This window comes from Limulus polyphemus, unplaced genomic scaffold (genome assembly GCF_000517525.1).
Source record: "Limulus polyphemus unplaced genomic scaffold, Limulus_polyphemus-2.1.2 Scaffold3597, whole genome shotgun sequence".
Classification (NCBI taxonomy): Eukaryota; Metazoa; Arthropoda; class Merostomata; order Xiphosura; family Limulidae; genus Limulus; species Limulus polyphemus.
The window spans coordinates 26977-40276 of NW_013669207.1; the positions used below are offsets into that span (position 1 = coordinate 26977).

Genomic DNA, 13300 nt, shown 5'->3' on the forward strand with positions numbered 1-13300 from the left:
GTATTCACATTATAGCTGTATCATGGGAGTCTTTAACTTTATGTAACATTTTAATTTACTAACTTAGTTTTGGGTCGTTGTTTCTTCTATAACAATATATATATATATATATATATATATATATATATATGCAAATTTATTAGAACACCACTACAGTTCTCATTTATTGAGCTTCACACCCATAATACTGAAATTAACCGTATTAGAGACGCTTATAAAATTAGTACACAAATTATGACTTACTGGTAATATTCAGTAGAGGTCACCAGAGATTCTTGAAAACTCTGTTATCTGTTGGGTTTTTGGTTACCTGACCTAGGTCTTTTTACCACCAGTGCATCTGTACTTCTTCACAGGAAGTATATCAGAAATAAAATAACTTCCCATTATGTTTAGGTTAATGCTAACTCTGTTGTCCACTTGTGCACTTTGACAAAAAAAATATTGTAATAGACATTAGGGTAAACTACAATTATTGTACAACAAACATATATATGTACTATTTACAAATTTAACCATGTATTATGAGCTTCAAAAATTGAAGTTTCTTTTATATATATACACACACAGCTGAATAGGATCCAAGTTTGGGGGATTTATTATAGTTCCAATTCCTATAGTTTAGTGTGCCCACCATTAGCCTGAATAACAGCTTAGTATTTTGGTAGCATTGTGTCAGTGTATCTTCTAAACGTTTCTAGTGTAATTTGATTTCATTTTTCTTGAAACTGTGTCCAGAGCCCTTCGTTAGTACAGCTGGTACTTTTTTCAAGCATGTATCCCAGCAAATCTCAGATTTAGACCCCCCCCCCTTCTGTTTGTGATTTCCATATTGCATGTCTAATGTGTACTTCACGGTACTTAGTGAACAACTAACGTTTTTTACAGTTTTGTTTATTCATACCAGCATCACCCATATATTTAACTCTGGCTGTGAAAGGATGATAATTCTTTATATTAAAACAATTTTGGAGCTTCATTATATAATTACAGACCATGCTGTCATGTCTAATTATGCTGTAGTTGATGGTTATGCATCTTGACAATAGACTTACACTGTAGTTTTTGTTGAAAAAGGCTTCATCATAAGGATGACATGTTCAAAGAAACCCACATTTTCCCTAAGCTTTCCAATATTTATCTGTAGTATCAACACAAAGGTTTCCCAGTGCCCATTTTATCAGTCCAGTTGTACAGAAATCCATAGGCTCTGGGCCTGATAGCATGACTGATATGTCTTTGTATGTAGTAATATGAGTACCTGTTGCATTCCACAGCTGCTTGAATTATACAACATTTGAATGAATATATCATGTTGCTTGTGTTGCATTCTCTTGTTAGAGATTCTTCTTGATTATGTTGCATGTAGATAGCTTTTTCCTCTAATTTTGTGTTCATGAATTCTAACTTTTTTTACAAGATGCCACCCATAGTTTCCCATAGTTGGGGTATGACTTGTTGCAGGTCTCTTTCTGAATGGCTCTGGCACCCCAAGTTGATCTATATTTAATTTTATTCCATTCCTTGTCTTAGAAATTCTAAATCTCTAATGTGAACATATCTTTATGAATATTTTACATTTGAAAGGGCTGTTCATATTACTCCCAAAAGTAATCAGTTTTCTGTGGAATCACACTACCTGTCAATGTCAAATTCAGTTCCAATATATGCCATTCCACTGTGACTATATTGGCTGTGGTTGTCACATAATGCACTGACTTGCATACTGAGAATCATTTTTATATAACATACTTGTCCCTCTTTAATAGTTGTTCTAGATGATTGTTTTTTGTTGTTGTTTTTTTTTCTTATATGCTACCTTCACCTCCATGAAAAAAAGTAACACATGGGAGCAATGAAAAAATCCATAATTTGTCTCAAATCAAAACTGCAGGAGCAATGGGATGTTCTAATAAATTTACACCATATATATATATATATATATATATATATGAGCAAGTGTATCTATATATATTCTTTCTTCTCTGAGTCAAACATCCTTTAACCATTTTTGACATTAATTTTTGTAACAAAACTAAATCCTTATACATACTTCTGAACCCTAAATCTTCACATGCCCACCAACATCTGGAGACATTTTGCTGTAACAAAAGCAATCAATAACTGACACAGTTATTTTAATCTTGAGTTGAAATAGGTGCTCATCCGACCACATGATGCTTGCTTACCTGCTGTTTTAGCAGCTTTTCACCTCTCTTCCATCGTAAACGAATCCTTTACAGGTTGATTTGAATACAAGTTCAGTTAGAAAAGTTTTAAAGGGTGTATTGCAGAGAAAAGAGAAGATGTTGTTCTTAAAGTGAATTCCTTTCTATAATTTTTACAAAACTTGTAGTTTCTTTTTAAATTCTACATGTTAATAAGAATCTGATTTCAATAAAAAGAAACTTTTTTTCACATCTTTTTCTGAAGTAAACAAACATAAGAAAAAAAAGGTCCAGTAGACTTTCTGTGGGTAGAAAAAAACAACTAATTTTGCACAAAATGTATTATACGTAGAAGTTTTTTTTTTCTTTATCAAGTTTAATATATTTTTGTCAACAAATCAAAACATTTGGCAAGTGTTACTTGCAGGTAACCATTTCTCTACACTTTAGTTTGCAAAATAAAAATTTAATGTTTTAAATATTACATAGGCAATGGAGAAGAACTTTAGATTCTGGATGAAGTGGTATGGGAAGAGCTACGGAGAACACAAGCTCGTCAAGGGTGACTTCCTCACAAACGAGCACAGGGATACAATCGTCAATGCTACGTAGGTTCTATATTTTTATATAAAATATTTGTAGAACTTATCAGGTATTAATTCCTGTTAGAATATAAACACATAAATGCCTGAACAAACATTGAAAAAAAGAAAAATAGTATATATGTATATTGCCTTTTGTTAAAACATATACAATCAATCAGTTATTAGGTTTAATATGGAAATTACCATAATATTCTGAGGCAGAGATGGGTGTTTTCCAAAAAAAGAAATTAAACAAATATTTTTTATTATGAAGTATCAGTAATATAACTGCTTTCAACCTTGTTTCTAACTGTATAAGAGTTTTTAAAGTTAAGTTGTATAGTAAAGTTGCACTGCTCCATGATTAAGAGGATTAGCTTTCTCGTTGTGTGATTAAAAGTAGCCAGTTAGGTTGTAATTGCTGCTGCTGCTTCTCATCTGGTTAGTCTTTCAGCTGTGGGGACATTATAATGTGATGGTCAATCTCACTATTCATTGGTAAAGAGTAACCCAAGAGCTGGCAGTGGATGGTGTTAACTAGCTGCCTTCTCTTTAGTCTATCACCTTGAAATTAGAGATGGCCAGCTCAGATAGTCCTCAGCAAAATTGAACAAAGAAACAAATTGGTTAGCAGTTCTAAATTATGAATTACTATTCCTGATCCTTGGCCACTTAGCCCTTAACACCCAGTAAAAAAAAATTATTATGTATGTAGTTATTATATTATTAAATGTATTTTTTTCTTTTACTTATTATAGTGTTTTTTGTACCGAGTGTTTAAAAATTAATTATGTTAATAAAATTGCTTAACATAATGGTAGGAAGCAAATCTGTATATACTTTCTCTTTGTTTGTTTCATTTCCACACTTTGAAATTATCATTTAATTGTTAATAATTGTTTTGAATTTTATTTATTTATTTATTAATTAAACTAATAGTAATTTTCAAAGTATTGATAACAAATACTTTTATAGGCTAGTCTTTGTCAACAATTTTGCTTTCGGCCCTACTGTGGATCACATGGTATGTACCCATTGAAGAAAATGATTAGTTTAATGTTTATCCAGGTTCAATTAAACTGCATTTTGCTTTATTCTGTCCTTTTTGTTGCTTTTTAAAATACTAAACATTGGTGCATGATTTATTTATTTCAGAGAGTGAGATTGAATCTCGTCTATGTATGCGATGTTGACTAAAACAAATGATTTCAGAACCTTGATTTGTATAAGAAATGGTAAAAGAACAAATGATCTCAGAATGAGAGTGAATTTCTATTTGTACATACGATTGTAACTAAAACAAATCATTTGAAAGAGTATGATTGAACTTTGTTTTGTGTATGTGATGTTAACTAAAGATGATTTCAGGGTGAAGAGTGAACTTAAAACAAGAGTGAATCCTGATAGTTTGGTATTATCTTTTGTTACATGTACTCATAGTGAAAATATCTAATAAAAATGCAGTTTTTGTTTATAATCAGGTGTTAAAATATATTTTAGGATTTTGTCAGCATTTCTGTAAGGTTTGCTAGGTCTTTAAACTAAAACAAAATTTTCTTATATGATGTCTAAAATTTTACATTTATAGATTTTTGAGTTTGAAATGACTGCAGTAGCATAGTCTGAAGCAATTTTTAGTGAATGAAAGATGGTACAAATCTAGAAGGTTAAACAACTTTTAACATGAGACTTGGTTCAGTGACCAAGGATTTAAATGGTTTTTATTAATATTAATGTATTATTCAGAATCTGTTGGTACATGTTTTAAGAACTATTTAATTTTACTCTTATTTCTTTTCATTTTAATCCATAGTTTTCCAGCAATAATCTATCATTTATTAATATCAGGACTTCCAGAAATCTAAAGTTAACAGTCAGCTATCAAGATCATTACATCTAGAATTCTAAAGTTGACAGTCAGTTATTAAGATCATTACATCTGGAATTCTAAAGTTGACAGTCAGTTATCAAGGTCATTGCATCTAGAATTCTAAAGTTAACAGTCAGTTATCAAGATCATTACATCTAGAATTCTAAAGTTTACAGTCAGTTATCAAGATATCACATCAGTTAACGAAAACAGCACATCCAGAAATACAATAAAATCAATACAACCACAGATGTTTGGCAGACAGGTTAATATGGAGAAATATTGTTCAGTTAAGTATGAATATGAAACTGGCCGCATGGTAGCTTAATAAAGGGTATACTTTAGTCAATATTAAGATAAGTACTTGTTAATAAGATAAAATTTGCTCTCTTTAATTTTTTCCTATCTAGTGTTGTTAATATTAAAAATTTAGACTGAATTCTTTTGATTTAAAATTGATTATTTTCAATATTTTGTTAATCAACTTGAACTTCTCTCTTCTCAGTTGAAAGAAAGGTTTGCTGACCTTAGAGATGGTGCTAGGATTGTTTCTTCAAAAGCATTCTGTCCTCTTAACTTTCGTATTACAGACAGAACTATGAGTGGTACGTAACAAAACAAGAATATTTATGTATAAAACAATTGCTCCTCAAAAGTGTGATTTTTGATAAAATATTTTAAGGGAAAAGAATTTGAAGGCCTTAAGAACATGGAATTTATTTATAAGAATTTTACATGCTCCACATTCTTTCTTGTTAGTGTGCTATTAATATTTTTTCTTCAATTGAGCTGTTTTATTTTTTTCTGTGCAATGTTTTTGTTGTTTTTGTTTTTCTAATTAATTTAGTAACTTTGTTTGCATCAAAAATCTTTTCTGAAGAAGTAAAAATTCAGGTTAATCTCATTGAAACATGCAACTATGCTATTGGAGGAGATGCTTTAGTGAGTTTTGCCGCCACGTGTCAACTGCTGAAAATCACAGTTTTCACTTCATTGGTTATTAAGGATGAAATATGTTAGGACTCAGCTTGGGCTATGCCAATCTGCTTGTTAAGCTTAGAACTTGTGTACTGATGTTCTATTCTAACCAGAATTAGAATTTGTAGCATTCCAGATGTGGCAGCCAAACTTGATACATATAACGTGATTAGTTGGGAGAATTGTGGATTCAAATCCTGCCCAATTTCAATTTTGACTTCTTTAAGAAAATTCTAATTTGAACGTCATGTTGTTCAAACCTTGTGAATATCCAGAGTTGGTTTGAATTTATTGTAGCTGTTTAACATTTTTTGTTAGTTGAAGTGCTATACTTTGTAGCTGTTTAACATTTTTTGTTAGTTGAAGTGCTATACTTTGTTTTCAAAAGTTTCTCCTTTAGTTTTGCATATGGTGGTCATTTAATATTTTTTTCTGTTTCTGTTCAAATTAATAAATTGTAAATGGTATTAACAACTACGAGACTAGTATCTTTACTCGATTATCCTTTGATCTCACTCATCCATATGGTTTTATACTATGTGCCTTCTTATTCTTTTTGAAAGACTAATTTGGATTTTTGTAAATGTACAAAGGGAACAGCAGTGGCCCCTAGTTGATGAGATTTTGTATGTTCAACCTGTATATATTGCGATGAGATGAATATGGATTTTTTGATTTCAGATATTGGAACCATTATGCACGTGAAAGAAATTACCCCATTAAAAGGTTCAGTTTCTTGGACGGGAAAACCTGTTTCGTATTTTGTACACACAATAGATCGAACTAAGGTGACTATGGAATCACGATTGTCCACTCTATTTTACTTTAGACCTCCATGTAAACAGTTGTAAAATACAAATAGAAGTCCCTGGATCCAGGCATCAGAGCTTCAGCCAGTATTGGTTAAGAGGGAAACATCCACAGACCATCCTTCCCGTCATTCCGTGAAAAGACAGACCTCTTTCATCTCTGTGTTGCTTTAACTTTTCCTTAATACAAGCTATTCTGACTAATTAAAATCTCTTGCAAGCTGGGAAAGTTTAAAAACCATATTTCAGTAAATGTAAAATATAATTACACTTCATGTAAAGATGTTGAACCTATTTCAAATCTCAAAATTCATCAAATGTTTTAAAGCTGATGGTGAATCAGTTAAGCTGTGAAATCATCATCTTTATTTTTGCTGCTGAATCGTGTTTTTTTATCGTACACTCCAACAGAATATGTAATTATGGTTTTTGTTTCACGTGAACAGGGAATGAAACTTCTTCTCATTTACTGTCCACTTAACGATTGATTTATAAGTAGATTAAGATCCAGTTTGATTTTTGTGACTTTGAACATTTGTCGGAACTATAGTTTTTTTTTTCTTTTCTTAATTAAAAAAAAAGCAGCTCACAAAAAACCTTGTATTAACAGTATTAGTACAAGTTCTACAATTTTAAAACCTGTTTATAATTTTTACATTGAACGTTTTTTATAATTCTTGTTATGATACATATTTAACTTATCTGTTAGTGTCCATGAAAAGACATTCATTAGAGAAAAGTAGAACCATCCCATCAAGTGAAAATAAAATTCCCTAAAATTTGATAGTTGTGTAGGAGTGTTGTGTTGTTATAACAACTGTAATTTTTTGGTTTCAGTTGGAACATTATTTCCAGAGGCTGAAGAATCCAAAACTCAGGGTAAGAATTGGAGCCATTAGAAATTAGAAAGTTTTTTTTTCTGTGGTTGCTGTTCAGAATCATTGCTGTACACTTTTCTTTATTAAATTCCAGGGCCTTTATTAGAAAGTGTGGTATCACAGTTTGAAATTTCTTTAACCAGCTACTCATCATGGATGAACTGATTCATCACAGATACTGATGAACTGGTTTAAGTCTGTGAAGTTTAAGGTCTGTTGATGTTGTGAAGATGATACAGATGATGATTAATTAGACACATATATATACCCTTGTGTTGAGTCTTGATGACTTGCTTGTGTATTAAAACGTGAATGAATAACCAAATCAGTCCTCCACTTCACAAAAAGGCCCGGCATGGCCAGGTGGTTAGGGTGCTCGACTCGCAATCTGCGGGTCGCGGGTTCGAATCCCCGTCCCGCCAAAACATGCTCACCCCGTGTCCCAAACTAGGAAGCCGGTCCTACTCCTGGATACTCACCTCCAACAGAATTTGTAGTTGTGAGAAACACCATATGAAATTACTACTTCACAACAAAATATATGACATAATTTAGACAAACTGACAAATTAAGATTGCTGCTTTGGTTAGAATCAGACAGGAAGTCCCATGTATTCTGTCCTTATATATTTTCCATATAGACCTTGGTGATTAATTGATTAGTATCATGTAAAATTATCAATCAATAGAAATTATGAAAAAATCAATTAATATCAAGAAAATAGTCAATTTTTTTCTAGGAGCAGACTGAATATGTTTTCGTTGAATTATCTATCACATACTGTGAGAAAAATCTGTACTATTAGTATCATATAAAATGTAAGGAAAAATGAGTTTATTTCGATTTAAAAGAGTATTGTGGTAATAAAGAGAGAAACTTACAGATACATATTAACCTTACTTTCAGTTTGTTAATGTTTCATTATATGGTTCATTTTCATGTACAACAAGACTAAGATAGTAATTTAATCTTAAATTGTTATAAAAACAACTTAACTGCTGAAGATTTTTTTATATATTTCTCATTGTGGCTCAAAATAAGAAGTGTGTGATAGATAAACAAATTAAGAGGAAAAAAGACCATAACTGCAGTTAGATTGATTCTGTAACAATTTTGCATTTGTTGGATTTCCAATATTTCACAAACATTCTGCATTTATACAGTAACTTTTAACCCTAAATTGCTGTACATAAAGATGTCTATTTTATTAAATGAAGAGTACTTCAAAAACGCATTCAATACAGTGTATCCTCATTCAAAAATAATGATGAGTTATTTAAGTTTCTTTGTAAGCAGACTTAGTTTGATAAAGGAATGCCTAAAAGGTTTGTTTGTAACTGCTTTGCTATGTTCTTTATAATATATAAGTACCGATGAAGCTATAGTATAGAGAAGACAATTTCTGTGTTGAAAGAAATCACTTTTTTTTTTTGGCTTTAGGACGAGGAAGGGGGAAACTCTCGTGCCAGGAAATGTAAAAACACTTCTATTAGCCACTTCCTGATGGACTCTTCTTCCAATGAATCCAAGGATCTGAGCAAAGAAGATACAGTGATTTTTGGACCGACCACTAGGAAAGCCTGGTCAGCTTGGTGCAATAGTCAGAATAAAGTGTTAACTAGTAATACTAGTGGACAGGACAGTAATGAAGAAAATGGTGTGTATTTTAATTCTGTATTAAAATGTATACCTCATGTTGTGAAGGGCCAAATGCATGTCTCTTATCTTTCATATGGCTGGGTGTGACCTAATAGTCAGTGTGCCATGGTCTCTATGAACCTATGAGGCAATGTTCCATTACTTTAAAACTGATTTTGGGGTCATTACAAGACTGACTACCAAATGCGAACATTTAGTTAGAGTAGCGAACTTTGTATTGCTAACTACTTGCTTTCACTTTAGGGACGGCTAGCACAGATAAACCTTAGGTAGCGTGGTACATGTTTCTGGTTGTGGCTAAACATAACCTTTGAACTACTATAAACTAATAGAATGTCTTCTATGTAACAGTTGTCACCTGGTGATGAAAATGATTCATAAAGTTATTCAGTTATACTTGTGTATCTTTGTTATAGTTAGTAGCCTATACGATCAAATAGGTCTAGCTACTAATTTTTATTATTATTATTACTGTTACAGGTATTAGTATCTAATGGTAATAATAAATATTAAAGTAACTAGACGTAAGTGGTTCTGTAAATTTCTAACCGTGACAGCAAATGAAATAAGGTTGTCATAACTTTACTGTAAATGTTAAACATGCATATGACTCTTTACCACTAATCAGCATCTGTTGATATTAGTAAGTCAAAAACTGGTAAAACAAGCTAATAAGAATATCTTAAAATCATAAATAATATTCAACGTTAAACTGGTACACAATTAAAAACATGCTACTGGTACACAATTAAAAACATGCTATTTAGGCCTACCTAAGGCCTTCAAAAAGTTGACAACTCTACATGTTTCGACGTTACAACGTCATCATCAGGAAACATGTAGAGTCGTCAACTTTTTGAAAGCCATAGGTAGGCCTAAATAACATGTTTTTAATTGTGTACCAGTTTAACGTTGAATATTATTTATGATTTTAACTTTATACGCAAGTGCCAAAATAGTATAAGAGTATCTTATATTTGATCAGTTTCACGTTGAAATGTGGCAGGAAGACAATGTTTTGAATTATTCGTCAATATAGAGATTTAATTTTTTGTGTTTCACTTGAATGTTTTTAGTGGCTTGTTGCAACAGTAGCATGTTGTCACAAGAAGGATAGTTGTGAAGAATATTCTTAATTATTGGAAGAATTATAAAATTCTATCCACTGGATTATGAGGGTTATTTGTTACTGTAGGTGAGTAGCAACTTTTATCTTTTGTTCTGTCTTAGGCTTTTGACATCTCCATCCTTAATCCATCCTTTGTGCGAATTTGAATACTTGTTTTTATATTTTATTACAACTTCTCTCCTGATATATTGTTACCCTCTGCTCTTCATTTTCTTCTTATTTTCTCTGTGTGAACATAGTTTTGTCCTACACTTCTATACGTGACACTGTCTGTAACTGCGTGTATATAGCCTAGTGGTCACCATCTCTCTTTCAGCCATGGGGTATTATAATGTGATGGTCAATTGCACTATTTGTTGGTAAAGAGTTGCCCAACAGCTAACAGTAGTTAATGACTTGCCTTCCCTCTGGTCTGTCACTTGAAAAATTAGGGACGGTTATCACATATAATGTTCGAGCAGCTCTGTGTGAAATTCAACAAACAAATAAAAATTGTGTACATTGTATGAATACGTTTTCAGTGTCATGTTCTGTGGTGGCACAAGTCTCGCTTGCCTAACACAGTTGGTACATCAATGAAACTCTTTCCAAGCATTTTTATGAAAAACATTATATACATTATACCTCTATGCTATGGTGTGTTTTCAGTGAAATATGCAGTTGGATATTAAACTCATACAACGTTTCAAGCTCATTTTTCACAAAATAAGATCTAAATATAGTATTCTGTTGAGTTGATGTTATGTTTTTTGTAAATTCACAGTTGCTTATACAGTACTTTGTTTCCCCAGAACCACTTAAAAGGCCTGTAGGAAGGCCTCCAGTTAGGCAACGGCAACAGAGACTAGTGAAAACAAGCAGACAGAAGAAGAAGCCTGGGCGGCCTAAGAAAGGCCTAGTCAAGACGAAACCCCGTAAAGCTCTAAATTTCAATGGATTAGATCTTCTTCACAAACAAACTGTTCTGAGTACATCCAGTGGAGGTAAGGTGGTGGTGATTAGTGTCTAAAATTTTTGACTTTTGTAAAACTAAAAACTCTTGGAATGTGTTCCAGTACTTTAGAGTTGTGTTATTTTAAATGTAAAAAAATAGCATTTGAAATTATTAGCTGTAATTAACAAACAAATTTTGAAGTTTCTGAATTAGTCAGTGTCAAGTGTGGTGTTTGGTCACTTCTGCTTTAAAAGAAGATTCAAAACATTGAAATAGTGTTTAAGGTTTTGAGAAGTAATTAAAAGGATTTTTTGAATTATTAATTTTAAAAGTAAATATCTGAAGATCCAAATGTGTGTAATTACAGTATTGTGGTTTTACTGTAAAATAACTATAGTTACAATGCATTGTTTTATGTAAAAACATTATTTTATGCTATCAATAACCTTAAATTAATTTGCTTTCTTTTTTTTGCCCTTTTTTTTTTCAAAAAGGAACCAAAAGCCCATTTCTTATGAATCAAAAAGATATTTTGGGTTCTTCAAACAAACATTCTCTTAACTCTTCCGACATGGGGTTGATCATGTTAAAATTATAAATACTTTTCATCATATCAAATTTCCTTTGTGTAATCCCTAAAACCTCCTAAATGCATTTCAAACGTTTTTTTTTCACTAAATCTTTATAGTTTATATGTTATTTTCTCTACTCAAAATGGGGATCGGTCAATTCGTCCGACCTTGTAACCATCAAAAATAAAAATAAACCTTCTTTTCTTTCTAGTATGACTTCAAATTGTAACCTGAAACTATTTCGTTTATTCTAAGTAGCTTTAAGTTTGTATCATTATATAACTATTTATAATTAAATTTTATTGTTTTATTGCTCTTTGAACTGTGTCTAACTGCTATCCACGCCATTATAAGTTGTAAATCACTCCGGGAACGTGCAGCTCACGTTATGCTATCGAATTACATTACCCACGAGCTGCTTGTGTGTGTGTGTGCTTCGTGAACAATTTTAATTATATTATTATTATGTATTTTACCTATTCTAGTCTTAAATAACTTAAAAAGATCCATACTTTTAATTTATATTAATGTTTATATTATTTTATTTGATCATCTATAAAGAAGAATTGATTTCTATAGTTTATGACATAATAATTTGTAAGATTAGTGTTTATGAACCTTTTAATTATGAGGAGATAATTTATTGTATACAGCAGTTGGACGTTCCGAACCTGCTCCTGGATGCATTGACCAAAAACTGGATACATTGGTTGTGAATCCAGCTAACACTGCCCTTTCCTATACTTCGACAGAAATCCCACCTGCCCTGCAGCAACTGCTTGACCAGTACAAGATACTTTTTTACGTTTTCTACAAAAAATTAAAACTCCAGGGTACAAAGATGACCTGAAAAATCAAATTGAAAAAGAAAAGGTAAAAGCTCTTTGGATACTTTGGTGTATTTTGAAATTATATCCTGAGTTTGAAGTTACTTAGGAATTCATTACTCCTCAGATCAAGGGTTTCAGTACTCATAAAAATGTTTAATATATCGCCATAGTTGTTTTTCAGTGCATGTTGATTTAAAATAATGTTTTGTTTTCCAAGTACTTATAACCATAATAAAATAGCCCAATTGATATGCCAGTTTAAGTGTGTGGCTCCATTTGTAGGCATTATGTGTGTAATTTTATAGTTATGCTTTTCTGGGATAAGTTCTTTTTTTTTTAAATTGTGACTTAAAAGAATTTAACAGAAGATTGTTGTATTTAAGTTTTTAATATGTCGAGATTTTTCTTTTGTAAGTAACTGCAATATTACTCTAGCAAAACAATCTCAATTAAAAAACTAACATTTATTTGCAAGGTACGAAAGACTAATCTGAGCTTGAAAGTGTCCCAACTGGAGAAACACATTCAGGTTCTTAGTGAAGACAGTGTTTCACTTCTGAAGGCTCGAATGGCAGAGGTTGGAATACAGGCACACTCACCATCTGATTTACTCCAGAAGGTAAGTTTTCTTAAAAGTAGAACATCATCATACACAGTTTAACACATTTCATGTCATGATAAAGATGACAGAAAAGCAGATTTAACACACCAGTTAATGATAATTTAGTTGGGTGTGGCCTAGTAGTTAGCATGCAGGACTGTGAATTCAGTAGTCCAAGTTCACGCATCTTTGCTTTAAGATCCTGCTCCACACTTTGGGGTCATGGAGTCACTCAAATCTTACTATTTGATCAGACAAGAGTTGACAGTGGGTGCTATTGACTAGCTG

At 31.8% G+C, this 13300-nt stretch overlaps 1 pseudogene; it reads left to right on the top strand.

Annotated features, from left to right (window-relative positions):
• The window catches only part of LOC106469658, a 42611-nt pseudogene that overhangs the window by 24256 nt on the left and 5055 nt on the right, over positions 1 to 13300 (top strand).